Source organism: Hordeum vulgare, chromosome 7H (genome assembly GCF_904849725.1).
Source record: "Hordeum vulgare subsp. vulgare chromosome 7H, MorexV3_pseudomolecules_assembly, whole genome shotgun sequence".
In the NCBI taxonomy this organism is placed as follows: Eukaryota; Viridiplantae; Streptophyta; class Magnoliopsida; order Poales; family Poaceae; genus Hordeum; species Hordeum vulgare.
In genome coordinates this window covers 192,141,066-192,159,002 of record NC_058524.1, presented here as the reverse complement: position 1 = coordinate 192,159,002, position 17,937 = coordinate 192,141,066, and the positions used below count along the sequence as shown (strand labels likewise).

The 17,937-nt window shown below is 42.4% G+C and overlaps 1 pseudogene; it reads left to right on the top strand.

Moving 5' to 3' along the window:
• The first annotated feature begins 13,725 nt into the window (after nucleotides 1–13,725).
• LOC123408603 lies at nucleotides 13,726–15,178 on the top strand (annotated as a pseudogene).
• Nucleotides 15,179–17,937: the final 2,759 nt, after the last annotated feature.

Genomic DNA, 17,937 nt, shown 5'->3' with positions numbered 1-17,937 from the left:
CAGTTGGGTACATCTCCTATCTCAGATCCAAAAACAAAGTATTTGTTTCTAGAAACGGATCCTTTCTCGAGGAAAGGTTTCTCTCGAAAGAATTGAGTGGGAGGGTGGTAGAACTTGATGAGGTTATTGAACCATCACTTCGACCAGTGTGTAGCAGGGCACAGGAAGTTGTTCCTGTGGCGCCTACACCAATTGAAGTGAAAGCTGATGATGGTGATCATCGAGCATCGGATCAAGTTACTACAAGCCTCGTAGGTTGACAAGGTCGCGTACTACTGCAGAGTGGTACGGTAACCCTGTCTTGGAGGTCATGTTGTTGAGCAACAGTGAACCTACGAGTTATGGAGAAAGCAATGGTGGGTCCAGATTCCGACAAATGGCTGGAAGCCATGAAATCCGAGAGAGGATCCATGTATGAAAACAAAGTGTAGACTTTGGAAGAACTACTTGATGGTCATAGGACTATTGAGTAAAGATGGATCTTTAAAAGGAAGACAGACGACGATGGTGATAAGTCACCATTAAGAAAATCTTGACTTGTCGCAAAGATGTTTCCGACAAGATCAAACAGTTGACTATGATGAGAATTTCTCACTCGTAGCGATGCTAAAAGTCTGTTAGAATTATGTTAGTAGTTGTTGAATTATTTATGAAATATTGCACATAGGATGTCAAAACATTGTTTCCTCGACGGTTTCCTTGAGCAAACATTGTATGTGATACAACCAGGAGGTTTTGTCGATCCTAAGGATACTAGCAAGTATGCAAGCTCCAGCGATCCTTCAATGGACTGGTGCAAGCATCTCGGAGTTGGAATATACACTTTGATGAGATGATCAAAGATTTTGGGTTTGTACAAGGTTTATGAGAAACTTGTATTTCCAAAGAAGTGAGTGGGAGCACTATATAATTTCTGATAAGTATATGTGGTTGACATATTGTGGATCAGAAGTAATGTAGAATTTCTGTAAAGCATACAAGGTTGTTTGAAAGGAGTTTTCAAAGGAATACCTGGATTGCGCTACTTGAACGTTGAGCATCAAAGATCTATGGAGATAGATCAAAAGCGCTTAATGGAAGTTTCAACAAGATGCATGCCTTGACGAGTTTTTGAAGGAGTTCAAAATAGATCAGCAAAGAAGGAGTTCTTGGTTGCGTTGTAGGGTGTGAATTTGAGTAAGACTCAAAACCCGACCACGGCAGAATAAAGAGAATAGACGAAGGTCGTCTTCTATGCCTTAGCCGTAGACTCTAAAGTATGCCATGCTGAGTACCGCACCTGATGTGTGCCTTGCAGCAAGTCTGTTAAGAGGTACACAGAGTGATCCAGGATTGAATCACTGATCAGCGGTCAAAGTTATCCTTAGTAACTAAATAGACTAAGGAATTTTTCTCGATTATGGAGGTGGTTAAAGAGTTCGTCGTAAAGGGTTACGTCGATGCAAGCTTTGACACTAAACCGAATAACTATGAGTAGTGAAACAGATTCGTATAGTAGAGTAGATATTTGGAGCATTTCCGAATAGCACGTAGTAGCAGCATCTATAAGATGACATAAAGATTTGTAAAGAACGCACGGATCTGAAAGTTTCAGAACCGTCAACTAAAACCTCTCTCACGAGCAAGACGTGATCAGACCCCAGAACTATATGGGTGTTGGATTCGTTGAAATCACATGGTGATGTGAACTAGATTATTGACTCTAGTGCAAGTGGCAGACTGTTGGAAATATGCCCTAGAGGCAATAATAATTAGTTATTATTATATTTCTTTGTTCATGATAATCGTTTATTATCCATGCTATAATTGTATTGATTGGAAACACAATATGTGTGTGGATACATAGACAAAACACTATCCCCAGTAAGCCTCTAGTTGACTAGCTCATTGATCAAAGATGGTCAAGGTTTCCTGGCCATAGGAAAGTGTTGTTACTTGATAACGGGATCACATCATTAGGAGAATCATGTGATGGACTAGACCCAAATTAATAGACGTAGCATGTTGATCGTGTCATTTTGTTGCTACTGTTTTCTGCGTGTCAAGTATTTGTTCCTATGACCATGAGATCATATAACTCACTGACACCGGAGGAATGCTTTGTGTGTATCAAACGTCGCAACGTAACTGGGTGACTATAAAGATGCTCTACAGGTATCTCCGAAGGTGTTCGTTGAGTTAGTATGGATCAAGACTGGGATTTGTCACTCCGTATGACGGAGAGGTATGTCGCGGCCCACTCGGTAATACAACATCACACACAAGCCTTGCAAGCAATGTGACTTAGTGTAAGTTATGGGATCTTGTATTACGAAACGAGTAAAGAGACTTGCCGGTAAATGAGATTGAAATAGGTATGCGGATACTGACGATCGAATCTCAGGCAAGTAACATACCGAAGGACAAAGGGAATGACATACGGGATTATATGAATCCTTGGCACTGAGGTTCAAACGATAATATCTTCGTAGAATATGTAGGATCCAATATGGGCATCCAGGTCCCGCTATTGGATATTGACCGAGGAGTCTCTCGGGTCATGTCTACATAGTTCTCGAACCCGCAGGGTCTGCACACTTAAGGTTCGACGTTGTTTTATGCGTATTTGAGTTATATTGTTGGTTACCAAATGTTGTTCAGAGTCCCGGATGAGATCACGGACGTCATGAGGGTTTCCAGAATGGTCCGGAAACGAAGATTGATATATAGGATGACCTCATTTGGTTACCGGAAGGTTTTCGTGCATTACCGGAAAAGTTTCGGGCTCACCGGTAGTGTACTAGGAGTGCCGGGAGGGGTGCTGGGGGACCATCAGGAGGGGTATCACGCCCCAAGGGGTCTCATGGGCTATGGGAAGAGATAAACTAGCCCCTAGTGGGCTGGAATAAGTTCCCACTAAGGCCCATAAGGTTTGAGAAGGAAAAAACACAAGGTGGAAAGAGTTTCCAAGTGGGAAGGTGGAATCCTACTCCAAGTAGGATTGGAGTAGGACTCCTCCACCTCCAATTTTGGCCAAACCTTTAGGTTTTGAGGCTGCCTCCTCCCCTCCCTCCCTCCTATATATAGTGGAGTTTTAGGGCTGATTTGAGACAACTTTTTCAAGGCAGCCCGACCACATACCTCCACGGTTTTACCTCTAGATCGCGTTTCTGCGGAGCTCGGGCGGAGCCCTGCTGAGATTAGATCACCACCAACCTCCGGAGCGCCGTCACGCTGCCGGAGAACTCATCTACCTCTCCATCTCTCTTGCTGGATCAAGAAGGCCGAGATCATCGTCGAGCTGTACGTGTGCTGAAGTGGAGGTGTTGTCCGTTCGGCACTAGATCGTGGGACGGATCGCGGGACGGTTCATGGGACGGTTCGCGGGGCGGATCGAGGGACGTGAGGACGTACCACTACATCAACCGCGTTCACTAACGCTTCTGTTGTGCGATCTACAAGGGTACGTAGATCGGAAATCCCCTCTCGTAGATGGACATCACTATGATAGGTCTTCGTGCGCGTAGGAAATTTTTTGTTTCCCATGCGACATTCCCCAACACTATATACTTGGTAAAAGGTGGAAGGCTCGGCCTTTCTAGCCTGGTGTTCTGTTCCACCTTTGCCCCCTTAGTTACCGGCTACCGGCGTTATGTTCCATAATTGAGCGCTCCTAACACGATCGGGGTTGTTATGGGGACCCCCTTGATAATTCGTTTTAGATTAAAGCTGGTCTGGCAAGGCCCAACATTGGTACTACATTTGCCTAATCACCTAATAAACTTGCATAGGGACTCTCCGGACCCCGAGGATAATTTAATCAACCCCCGGGCCAGTGCTCCTCATGAGTGTTGGTCCAAAACAGAGCACTGTGCGGGGCCACCGCGAGGAAACTCGAGGTTTGGCACTCGTACGCGTATCTTATCCGTCGTGTCCTGAGAACGAGATACGCGGCTCCTATCGGGATCGTCGACACGCTGGGCGGCCTTGCTGGATTAGTTTTACCTTTGACGAGATATCTTGTGCATCGGGATTCCAATGATGCTTTGGGTAATCTCAGAGTTGAGGTTTTCCACTAGGGAATCCGACGAGATCGCGAGCTTCGTGATTGAGGATTTCTATGCGGCTTGTGGTAATTTGTGATGGACTAGTTGGAGCACCCGTGCAGGGTTAAATCTTTTCGAAAAGTCGTGCCCGCGGTTATGTGGCAACGTGGAAACTTTGTTTTACACTGGTTCTAGATAACTTGAAGTTAACTTAATTAAAACTTGCCAACTGTGTGCCTGACCGTGACTGTCTCTTTCGTGAGTTCCTTCTCCGATCGAGGACACGGTGGAGTTATGTCTGACGTAGGTAGGTGTTCAGGGTCATTCATTTGATCATCAGTAGTTCACGTCCGTTATGCGTAGATCTTCCCCCTCTTATTCTTGTACTCGTAAGTTTAGCCACCATATACATGCTTAGTCGTTGCTGCAACCTCACCACGTAACCATACCTCACCCATTAAGCTTTGCTAGTCTTGATACCTTTGGAAATGAGATTGCTGAGTCCCCTGTGGCTCACAGATTACTACAACACCAGCTGCAGGTACAGGTAAAGATTACTTGACGCGAGCGCGTTGATTGTTCATTTGGAGTTGCTTCTTCTTCTTCATCATCGATCTAGGATGGGTTCCAGGCCGGCAGCCTGGGATAGCAAGGATGGATGTCATTCTTCTTTTGTCGTTTGTTTTCGTCCGTAGTCGGACCCTGCTCTTACTCTTGATGATTATGTAATGTACTGATGTGACTCTGATGTAGTTTGTGGCGAGTGTAAGCCAATTCTATATATATCTCTTCTTTTCAGTACATGTACTTGTAACGATATCCATTCTTGCGACACGACGAGATGCGCTTCTATTCCTGACGAGGCCTTCGTGCCAAATTGATGATAGGGTCGTATCTTGAACGTGACAAAGACTGCTTATAGCCAGCACTTGGCTATACTATTAACCATGCTCTTACAAAGATGTGTGGCCCAGTTTCTTGTTTGTAGTCTAGGTCGCCTTGTGTTAGGGTATGATTATATATGTACTATTGCTTTATTTTAAGATGCTTTGTTAGAGGGTCTTCTCGTCGCCTTGGATCAATTCGGCCGTATTTCTTTATATATATTAAAAATAGGGCAAAAAACTTTTTTGATAAATAGATGACGTGGACTAATGTGTGTATACAGTGCAAAAATAGTTGTCTTAGGCCATGCATATGGGTTAGAGACGTTTTTTTGTTGCGATGTTGAGCATTTTCGTGATGGGTTGATGAGATTTTTTTTTGACTCTATGATAAGAAATATATGAACTTTGCCTCTCTTTTTTAGGCAAAATATGAACTTTGCTTTTTTTTAAGATAAAAATATGAAGTTTTCCTCGTCGTGTATGACGCACATAGGGACGGAGGACAGTCCACTAACTTTGAAGGCTTTTTTGAGAAAAAGGAACTTTGGAGCCACCCACGCTACGTGGGCTAGCCCACCTAAATCACGGACCAAACCGTTCAATCAAACGGCAAAAGCGAGGTCGTGTTTTCCCATTCTAGATCCAATCATCCAAGAGGCGCTCGGACGCTGGCCGCCTCGACTTTGCGTGCGACAGCGCGGCGAACCCTAGAGAAAGTGTATTCGAGAAAAAAAAAGAGTAGAGAAAGTAGAGAACGATCTCAGCGGCGGCGCGTGCATCGCACGTAGCGAGGCGATCTGGTGCCGTAAGGCGAGGCCAAAGGAGGGTTGTGGAGGGCGCCCGCCAAGGGAGGACCGAGGGTTGTCGCTGGGAGGACACCGGCCGGAATCGCCTCGCCTCGAGCTACGGACGTCACTAGTAGGCAGGGGCAAGCCCAAGTGAGTTCGCTCTTGTGTTCATCAGTCTTACGTCTTTCCTTTCGTTGTTTGTCCCAAATTGATGCCGAGCTTACCTGAATTATACTTCTAGGAAATCTGACTTGATTTCTAACTACTCCCTCCGTCCCAAAATAACTGTTTTAACTTTGTACTAGAGCTAGTACAAAATTGTACTAAGCTTAAGACACTTATTTTGGGACGGAGGTATTATTCAGTGAGCAAGCGAGGTCGCGCAACTGGTCTGGAGGCGCGAACCACCGTGGTGGATTCTGCATCGCTTGAGTTCATAGTAGACTACGAGCAAAACAAGCACTTGGCCGTCGGCAAGGCCATCTGCTCCGACTACATCTCCGCCGGCGGACACGACTGGAAGATATATTGCTACCCGCGTGGGTGGGTGGAAGCCAACAATGGCAAGTATGTCTCTATCCACCTGTATTGCAGAGAACCCGTAACTAGTGTCAGGGCCATATTCAAGGCCATGGTGATGGACAGGCATGGCAAACTGTTACAATAAATCCGAGGTACGCGGTCGATCCATCAAGGAACAAGCAATCACAGCACGATGACGACACCGAGATTTGTTAACGAGGTTCGGCGAACTCGCCTACTCCCCGGGGCAATGACTACGGACGCTCCTCCCTGAGATACCGCAACATGGGCCACCCGGGCGCCGGCACAAGCCGCCGGCTCCCCCTTGCGAGCCTGTCGCTATCTAGTCGTCTTGGGTTACAACGTGGGGTGCCTCCTCATATATAAGAGGCCAAGGGTACGACGTGTCCGACTACGACACTACATGTATCCTACCCACACTACAACACCAAGTCCATATGTAACCTAACTCGTACATCAATATTCGACACAACTATAACAAACTCCACCTTGGCGAATATTTTCACCACTTTGAATTTGTCCATGCATCAAACTTCCATGTACTCCGGACCAGTGTTGTCTTCTTCGTAGCTTACCGAGAGCTACCCGACGAGTCTGCCCCAGACCCGCCGCCTCCGTGGGATCCCGCTGCTACTCCTGCAACTCCAGTCTCCGTGACTCCACCTGCAATAGTGCTTCCTTGCAACTTGTAAAGATGCGAAGCCGTCCTCGCTCCAATCATCACGGTCACCTCATCTTCCATGATTTCCATGGTCTTCTTATCCCGATCACAACGGAATACCATACCACCATCATGAAGAACTCCAGGCGAAATTAGATTCCTCCTTAGCCCCGGCACATGCCTCACTCCCCGAAGCATCCGCTCAACTCCGTCAAACATCTTGATTTTAATGTCACCTACTCCAGCAACACGATAACCAGTGTCATCGCCCATATAGGCTAAACCAAAATCACCAGAATTGTACGAAGAGAACCACTCCTTGTTGGGTGTCGCATGAAAAGAGCAAGCTGAATCCAACATCCACGCTTCACTTTCGGTTGACCGCCTGTCTGATACTACGAGGGCATCACTACTGTTGTCTGAGTCATTACCATGAATTGCCATATTAGCACTTGACCCATCATTGAGCTCTGGACAGTCCTTTTTAATATGTCCCCTCTGCTTACACTTGTGACACTGTATTTTCTTTTTCTTTTTCTTGTTCTTCCCTGCCTCATATCCCTTCCGCCAATCTTCACCCTTGACTAGCAAACCTTCACCATGAGAGACTTCCACTGCATTCTTCTTTCTCATATGATAAGATAGCAAGGTTGCAGTAATATCCTCATTCTTGACGGTCTCCTTGTCGTGCGTCAAAATAGTGATCAAATGGTCATAGGACGATGGCAATGAACAAAGAAGCAGAATTGCCCTATCCTCGTCGTCAATCGTCGCACCCAAGCGTGCTAGATCCATTACGATTTGATTAAAGGCGTTCATATACTCCACAAGATCCGACCCCTCCTGCATCTTCATCCCATGCAACTTTTGCTTCAGATACACCTTGGCCGTCGCAGTCTTGGACATAAATTGACTCTCCAGCTTCTCCTAGATCTTCTTCGGCGAATTCTCATCCATCACATGATAAATAACCTGGTCCAACAGACACAACCGTATAGTTCCGGTTGTCCTCAACTGTAACTCCTCCTGGTCCTCAGCCTCCATCTTAGCTGGCTTGGCTTCCTGCAACAACGCCTTCAAGCATCCCTCTTGTGCCAACAAATCTTTCACCCTTGTCTGCCATAACCCAAAGCTTCCAGTCCCGTCGAACTTCTCCACCTCAAACCTAGTACCCACTGACGCCATGGTTCTTTGTACGGCTGACTGTGTGAAAAAATAATTCGAGCTTCCAACACGTGTTCAAGTACACAAGATTTACTAGTAGTAAATTCCTACCAAAAAATCCTCCCTCTTCACGAATAGTATCTCTTGAGGACAACTAACTGATGCTGAGCAATTTTAATTTTGCCTTGCCCTTGCCTTTCCTGTGAATGCATGCAACGATGGCCTTTTCCTTCCTGATTCGATCTCTGGCTGCTTGTGCGTCCCTGCGGCTGCTTTTAACGTGCGCTTGCACGACCAACAGTCCGACCCGGATACGATCGAGAGCTACTTTCTCCAGGGACTCGGTCCCCTTTTGTTTCCAAACAAACCTCACGTACAATGCCTAGCTGTACACGGCCCGGTTCAAACCGCCTCTGCGTATACCACTTGTAGTTGTACACGACCCGGTTCAAACCGCCTCTGCGTACGCACGCCGCGTAGGCTTGAGCACCAACGACCGCCTTTTCCGTGACTTGCGGTCGTGTGACTTCCGCCTGGGCTGCAGCCCACGCACGCGTCATCAGCTTCCGCACAGCATCGGCTTGTCGGCGCCTGGCGTGTCGCCTGTTGTCGATCCCATCTCGCCGAGTCGCCACGTGAATCTCACCATGACCTGCTGTTGCAAACCACGCGATCGCTTCTCTGATCCTCTCAATCTATGTGGCGACCTCCTCATAACCTTGCTCATGATACTACTTGTTAAAATAAATCCGAGGTACGCGGTCGATCCATCGAGGAACAAGCAATCACAGCACGATGACGACACCGAGATTTGTTAACGAGGTTCGACGAACTCGCCTACTACCCGGGACAATGACTACGGACGCTCCTCCCCGAAATACTGCAACACCGTCCACCCGGACGCCGGCACAAGCCGCCGGCTCCCCCTTGCGAGCCTGTCGCTATCTAGTCGTCTTGGGTTACAACGTGGGGTGCCTCCTCATATATAAGAGGCCAAGGTTACGACGTGTTCGATTACGACACTACCCACACTACAACACCAAGTCCATATGTAACCCAACTCTAACACAAACCATCTCCAATAGCAGCGACGTCATCAGTTCTTGTGTGGTGGCAAGGAAGGCATGCTATGGCATGGGTGATCTACGTTCGTCAAGCTCCTCTGTGACTCGGCCTTCAAAGTGCTTGTGTTTGGGGGGGTGTTGAAAATCGTACTACTTTAATGATACCCAGTTACCCATGTGCGTGGCGTGGTGCCATTGTGCATACTTGGAATTATACAGTAACCTCGTGCCATTTGATTTCCTGTAGAAAGTGACAGCTTATGTGACTCTTACCATTTGATTTTGTTGTGTTTACAGACAAAGTTTTGCATCTCCATTTTTCTACAAAAAAAAAAGGAAAACAGTACTGTTCGAATCACTAGGTTGTACGTCTGATCCTTTTCTTGGCGAGTTTTCCTGGGTAGATTTTAGCAAGATAAATGCAGGCGAAAACCCTTCAGAACGCTATTGTTTAAAAATCAGGGAGTGAAGAACTTACGAACTTTAGCATGCAGTGAAAATACTATCATTCTTTTTCTCTTTCGGGGCAATTCTCAAAGTGCCATTGTGAATTATTACTTTTTGTCAGAATACCATTACAAATTCAAAAAAATGTGGCAATTATCAAAATGCAATAGCGGTGAACATGTGTGGTCGGTTTATTTTACCATTCCCACAAGAGTCAAGAGATTTGAGCATAGTCAGAAGAACATTCCCGCAAAAAAAAGACGGAGTATTTTAGGAAATTAATACGACACACTTCCTAATTTCGTACTCTTTTGGAACAATTCCAATATAAAAATTGGCTCAAGGAACCGGGGACTACAAGTTTTGAGCAACCCAATTATAGTTTCATGTTTTACAACCCCTTTTTTCTACAGCATATAAGCAAACACATGTTCATTTCAAAATATAATGTAATGTTAACCAGTTTAGTAACTAATTTCAACTAAAACCCAAGGTTTAAAATATCAGATATCGGTTTCATATCGGTTTGGCTTCGACATATCGGATGTTTGATAACGGCTGATATATCAGACAATATATAGATATATCTTTTTTTGGTTCTTACACAAAACATGTGCTTTTAGTAAAACAAAATGTATGATGTCAATGGTTTAGCATAACAAATTTATATTCCTAGTATGTTAACTTGTTAACTAAGATACTATAAAGAGAAAATCACAAAACCGTTCCTCTAAAATTAAGAAACTATACATATATATTGCAAATAAAAGAGAAAATAGAATAGAAACGTGAATAACAAAGTAGAGATTGCAAATAGATGATGTGAAGTAGATCCGGGGGCCGTAGGTTTCACTAGTAGCTTCTCTCGACAAAATAGCAAATGGTGGGTAGACAAATTACTGTTGGTCAATTGATAGAAGAGCAAATAATTATGACGATATTCAAGACAATGATCATGTATATAGGCATCACGTCCAAGATAAGTAAACCGACTTCTGCCTGCATCTACTTCTATTACTTCACACATCGACCGCTATCTAGCATGTATCTACTGTATTGAGTTCATGGAGAAACAGAGTAATGCCTTAAGAACGATGACATGATATAGACAAGATCTATTCATGTAGGAATAGACCCCATCGTGTTATCCTTGATAGCAACGATACATGCGTGTCATGTCTCTTTCTGTCATTGAGATTGAGCACCGCATGATCGAACCCATTACAAAGCACCTCTTCCTATTGCAAGATAAAATATCAAGTTGGCCAGACAAAAACGAAATATCAGAGAAGAAATACGAGGCTATAATAATTAAGCATGGATATATTTTCATAGATCTGGTCATAAACTCACAATTCATCACATCCCAACAAAAACACCGCAAAAGAAAGAGTTACATCATATGGATCTCCAAGAGACTATTGTATTGAGAAACAAAACCAGATAGAAAGCCATCTAGCTACTGCATATGAACCCATAGGTGTGTTATGAACACGCATCATCGGAGGAGCACCAATGAGGATGGTGAACCCCTCCGTGATCGTGTTCCTCTCCGAAACGGGCTCGAGATTGGATTTCGTGGCTTCTGGAACTTGCGGCGGCTGAAATGATTTTTCGTCGACTCCCCTAGGATTTTCTAAGTATTGGGGTATTTATAGAGCTCACAAGCAGTGGAGGAGGTGCTTGAGGACCCCACTAGATACCAGGTCGTGCCCTGGTGTCTAGTGGGCCACCTGGGCCTCGTCTGTTGCTCCTTCTTGTCTCCTAAGTTTCCTTCTAGTCCAAAAAAATCTTTATAAAGTTTCATTGCATTTGGACTTCATCTAATATTGATTTTCTATGAAGGAAAAAACAGGAACTCGCACTAAGCACTATGTCAATAGGTTAGTCCCAAAAAATGATATAAAGTTGCTATAAAATGATTATAAAACATCCAAAAATGATAATATTACAACATGTAACAATCAAAAATTATAGATATGTTGGAGATAATGCATTAGATATGTTGGAGACAATGCATTTCAATACTCAAGCATATTAACAAGCAACCAAGTCTTCCAAAATATCAATGTTAAAAATGTTATCCCTAGCCCATCATGCTGTATCACTGGCCCATTCATGCAATGCACTCAAATATTAACTACATTCAATGTTCAAGTATGATAAAGGTGCTCCTTAGTTGGTGCTTTATAAGAGAAGGTGGAGACTCAAATTTAAAAATAAAAATTTCATAAAGTAAATAGATAGATGGCTTAGAGATAATTTGTAGAGGTGCGAGAGCTCAAAATGAAAAACTTAGATATAATTTTTTTGGATGGTATGCTTTTCCTGTCAACAAAAACGACTAAGAGTTTTCATTATCCTTCATGCTAAACAAAATTGTAGAGGAGGGGTTTATTTTTGCTCATGAACTGTACCTGTGCTCGCATCACGGTTGTGTCTCTAGAAGTTGAAAGTTGACATTTGATTGTGTTGGAAGCCCCCACCTATAATTACCTCAGAAATCTCCATTACCCAGAAATATAATGGGAAGAAACGAAAAGGGAGGGAATCAACGTCCTTTAGCGTGTTTGTGTTTCATATAGCGCGGAAAGGGAAGACGGAAATCCAAAATAATTCGAGGGGTTAGCTAAAAAAGGTATGAAACCAGAAATCGGAAAGGGAAAACTAGTAAACCTTGGTGATTAGCTCCACGCGTGACACTTTTCGGGCAACAAGTAGTCGCGAAATGTTCCTCCGTTTGGCACGGAGCGATCGCTAGTCAACTAGTTGGCCCCGAAAAAGGGGGTTCGAACGTGCAACCTATCGGTCCTATTTTATTTTGTTCTTCATTTTGGTTTATTCTTTTTTTCTCATCCTTTTTTGTTTTCTTTAATGCGCTGTTTTTGACGATTTGTCAACCTTTTTTATAAATTGATGTACTTTTTTTAATTCGATGAACTTTTATTTCAAATTCGATGATTTTTTTTTCAAATCCGGTGAACTTTTTGAAAATTCAACGACTTCCTTTTTCAAAATTGATGAACTTATTTTCAAATTCCATGAACTTTTTAAAAAATTGATGATTTTTTTTCCAATTCATGAATTATTTTTCAAGATGTATGCTTTTTTAAAATCAAACATTTTTTCAGACCAATGAATTTTTTCAAAATCAATGTTTTTTTTAAATGATGAATTTTTCTCAAATTCGTTTTTTTTAAAAACTAATGAATTATTTTCGAAATTGACGATTTTTTTTCAAAAGGAATGGATTTTTTTAAATGATGAACGTTTTCTTCAAAATTCGCGAACGTTCGTCAAATTTGATGAACTTTTTTTAAATTAGTGAGCTCTTCTCAAATTGATGAACTTTTTTCACCTTGTACGAACCTTTTGAAATTTATGAACTTTCTTCAAGTTCAGCTTTATTTTATTTTGATATTTTTATTTATATCATAAAATACCATGCATAATTAATTTGGTATATATTACTCCTACATGCTAATGTTACATTATTAGAAGGGTCCTATAGAGAATGTTCCTGACTGTGGACAATAACGTTGTGTCTTACTGGTTATTGCCTAAAAGGTTCGAACTAAACAGGCAGGGGTCAAATTCTGCTTCTCCCTATTTATTCACAAATTACGTTTTTGGTTTTCTGCCGTACGAGTGACGGTGACACAACTTTTTTCTGCTGGGCCGGCCTTCTATGCCTGCGCTGAGAGCACCAGTTGCGATAACCGGCCTGCTATACCTCCGTCACTGACGGGCCGACGTCGCAGGGGGAATCCCCCCCATTGGCCGCGTTCAGAATTCGGCGGGGGTCATTCACGAGCGACCTTTGGTCGAGCCCTAGCGACGGCGACGGCGCAGTCTCATCCCTCCGCTCCTTGCACTTGCACGCGCCAACGAGGAAGACGGGAGGAGTGGCCGACGGCGCCTTAGGTTCTGAGCACCGCCGCCGCCGCCGTGGGACGTGAGCTCCCTCTACCTCTTCAGATCAGTTTTCAGTTGTTCAGTTCCATATAAGGGTAAGGTCGATTCAGATTGATATGTACGGAGTATTAGTAGTAGTTTGTGCGTTGCTGGTGATTTCACCCCCAATCATTTCTCTCTTGAAACTTAGTTGGAGGAGAACGTATTAGCAAGCATTAATCGGATACCAAGATGCTGGGCTCCGGATTCATCCAGTTCGAACTGCAATATTCAAAAACCAAGAACCTTTCAGTCGGCGATGTCGTCCGCTCCGGTGAGATCTTCGCCGGAGGGCACGTCTGGAAGATCTACTGCAGCCCACATGGCACCAAGAAGTCCAACGCAGGCAGATACGTCTCCCTGTACCTACGCCTCGTCAGCAAAGCCAAATGTGTCAAGGCCATCTTTGAGGCTTCCCTGCTACACAGGGGCGGCCCTGGGCGTGCAAAAAGATGTACCAAGGTGTACCCACCCAACGGCATCAGCTCTAGGAGCAGGGGGTGGCATGAGTTTGTAAGCCGAACTGATCTGGAGTCTGGTTCCGGTTCCGTCCGGCAAGGATGCGTTACATTTTTATGTGGGATCACGGTTCTGTGCAGACAGCTCCATTGCTGTGCCAGCCTCAGACATAGAGAGCCATCTTGGCGGTCTGCTGGATCGATCCGTGGGGACGGATGTTTCATTCTGTGTGAAAGGCGAGACGTTTCATGCTCACCGGGCAATTCTCGCCGCGCGGTCACCGGTCTTCAAGGCGGAGCTCTTTGGCCCCATGGCTGAGGCTACAATGGCGTGTGTCACTCTGCACGAAATTGAACCTGTGGTGTTTAAAACCCTGCTTCGGTTCGTGTACACTAATTCCCTGCCTGTAGACAGGGAGCTTGGGGACTCTGTCACTGATATGGTAAAGCATCTGCTTGCTGCAGCTGATCGGTATGCATTGGACCGGTTGAAGCTTGCATGTGCTCAGAAGTTGTGGGACAGCGTGTCGGTCGATACGGTTGCGGATGTTTTAGCCTGCGCTGAGATATACAATTGCCAAGAGTTGAAGAGCAGGTGCATTGACTTTGTTATGCAAAAGAGAATTTCAAGAAGACCGTGTTGACTGAAAGTTTCATTAGCTTATTGCATAAATTCCCCTCTATTATTGCTGAGCTGAGAGACAAGGTTGGGAGTTGAGACAAAGGTTAGTGGGATTCATCTGCACTTCTGTTTCAGGCGTCATGGATAGCTTTAGTACGGTGTTCTGATATTTTGGACTTAGTTTAGAGGCTATATCAGATTGGTGTTTGATTTCAAACTGTTCCTTTTGCAGCACTGGATTGGATGAATTTTTTTGCTGCCAAATCGTGGCACAGTTCAGATACAGAGCTATGGACCAGTTAGTACTTGGTAGGTTACTTTCGGTTCTGCGCCATTTTGTCCTGGATGTGCACTGTCCTGAAGCTTGGTTGCACTTGAAGTTTTTGGATGTCCATTTCGGCTATGCTGATAAGAGCATCTCCAATAGCATGTATATATGTTGATAACTTCATATAGGTCTATAAGAATTTCCTCATATACACTTCCAGTTCTTCAGTAGATTGTCTATCTACACATTGTCTATATTTTTCCTATATTTTAATATTATTTCCAACTTCCAATTCAACTACTCCAATTGGAGTAAACTGTTGTAAGGAACCCCGGTTCATATCATCCCCTCCGGCAATCAACTTGCTCAGGAAATCATATGGTTCAGTATACAAATAACTGACAGAAGCAGCAATGGTCACAGGGCGACTCAGCTGGGCCGGCCCATGCGCAGTGACTCGGGTTGGCACAGTGCTAGCGAAACGAAAAAACGCAGAAAAATGAGGGGCTGGCACTGCGTTAGGCAGTGTGCAAGCTAGTAGCCACTGAGACAAAAAAGTTGTCGTGTCAAATTGGCAGCGCGAAGTTTGAAAAGGAAATTAAAGCGGCAAAATTAAAACATCACATAAATAATATTCCCATGAAGACAAGTCTGTGTGAGCGATTGAACCGAGAACCTCTACCAACGAACGTTGCTAGCCACCATCATTAGTAACACTAGCAAAAGGACCCGTGCGTTGCAACAGGAGAAAAACAATTATAATCTTCAATGGTGTTGATCATATTACGTCTTTAAAATTTTAAGACATTTTTTGAATTAGCAAACTTTTTTTCAATTGCACTCAAAAAATAACACACAAACTTTTTTTCAAAATCATGGACTTTTATTGTTTTCACCAACATTGTTCTCAAAATTATGAACATTTTTCTGAATATGTGAATATTTTTACAAAAATCCTGAGCATTTTTTGAATTCACAAGCATTTTATATTTTCTTCAAACTTTTATTTCAAATTTTCCAGTTTTATAAATTGCAAAAGTTTTTCAAAGTTCTAAATTATTTAAACTAAAAAATGGAACAGAAAAATGAAAATAAAGAATAAGACTAAAAACAGAGGCACGAACTGTTTTTAAGATTTTTACACGGACTTTTGTTTAAAATCATTGACTTTTTTATTTTATAGACATTTTCTCAAAGTTTAAACATTTTTTTATATGCAAACATTTTTCAAAACTCCTGAGTAGTTTTTGAATTCTCAAAAAAAAAAATATTTTTTTGAATATTTTATTTCGAAATTCTCAGTTTCTTAAAATTGAGAAAAGTTGTTTGAAGTTCTAAATTATTTAAAGTAGAAAAACAAAATGGAACTGAAAAGAAAAATGAAAAAAGCTAAACTAAAAAAACAGGCGCCCACGCATGGGCCGGCCCAAACAGGTGTGCTGCATCTTTTTCCAAAGCCGAGAGCGTAATATAGGAGGTGCCTACATGGGCCGGCCCCGTCCGAGAATTTTCCTGTTTGAAACGTTTTTTATGACTTATAGATGGCATTGGTGGTTAATTTTAGTCAACTTCAAGGGCAATTTGGATAACGTACGGAAGAAGCACTATTTGCTTTATTAATAGGTAAGATAAGACTAAGAGGTAGGTATAGATAAGATAAGATTTTTTGAAATTCCCTGCACAATTTTTGAATTCATGAACACATTTTGACAACATGATTGTTTTTTGTGAACCATTCCAAAAGTGAAATTCCCGAACATTTTTCAAATTTGTGAACAAAAATTGAAGCCGAATATTTTTCAAATTTGTGAACAAAAATTGAAAGGCGAACATTTTTTGAAATTCCCTGAACATTTTTGAATTCACGAACACATTTTGAAAACATAATTTTTTTATAAACAATTTGGAAAGTGAAATTTCTGAACATTTTTTAAATTTGTGTACAAAAATTGTAGGACGAATATTTTCTGAATTTCCCTGAACAATTTTTTAATTCACGAACACATCTTGAAAAGTGATTTCCTTTTTTCTTTGCGAACAACTTAGAAAGTGAAATTCCCGAACATTTTTTAAATTTGTAAACAAATATTCAAAAGCAAACATTTTTTGAAATGCCCTGAACAATTTTATAATTCATGAACACATTTTGAAAACGTACTGTTTTTTGGTGAACAATTTGGAAAGCGAAATTCCTGAACATTTTTATAAATAGTGAACAAAAATTCAAAGGTGAACATTTTTAGAAATTCTCTGGACACATTTTGAATTCATGAACACATTTTGAAAACATGATTTATTGAAACAATTTTTGAATTCAGAACATTTTTTTTGAAATTTCCTGAACAATTTTGAGAACCACAATTAAAAGTAGCACATTTTTTAAATTCCCCAAATTTATTTTGAATTTGCGAGCAAATTTTGGAAACTGAAACATAATAGAAAAAATGAACGAAAAAATAAAAACGTTAATATTTTTTAAATATCTGAGCATTTGTTAAAAAAATAAAAATGTATTCGAAAACTGAAAGAAAATATAAAAATAAACAAAGAACAAGAAAAAACAAAGAAAGGAGAGGAGAGAAAAAAAGAAATAGGAACAAATTAAGATTAAAAAATACATAAACCGGTTCAGAAACCTTCCCTTACCTTCTAGAAGGTACGTCAAACCAGAAAACCCGACTAGAACCTTCTAGAATCTTCCCAAAACCGCCTGATACTGTAGCGTGTTGTTTACTGATAATTGTTCTGGCCCATGTAGCTTGGTGCCGCTCTTGTCTTGTGCGAACCGTAGAATGCGGCAGATAGGATTTTTCCGGATTGACCACGAGATGCACGAGCTACTCGGAAGCCGTTTTGAGCCTCACAACATGTGTACCACATCCCGCAAATCGTGTCATGGTTACAAGAGCATCTCTAAGGGATTTCGTAGATCCCGTCCCGCAAAAATTGGTTTAACGATACTATAAAAGATTTTTTTGCATCTTTACGGTATGATTTTTGTTCTCACACATGCAGTAAAATATTTCATTGTCCCAATAAAATTGCACAAACCCCTC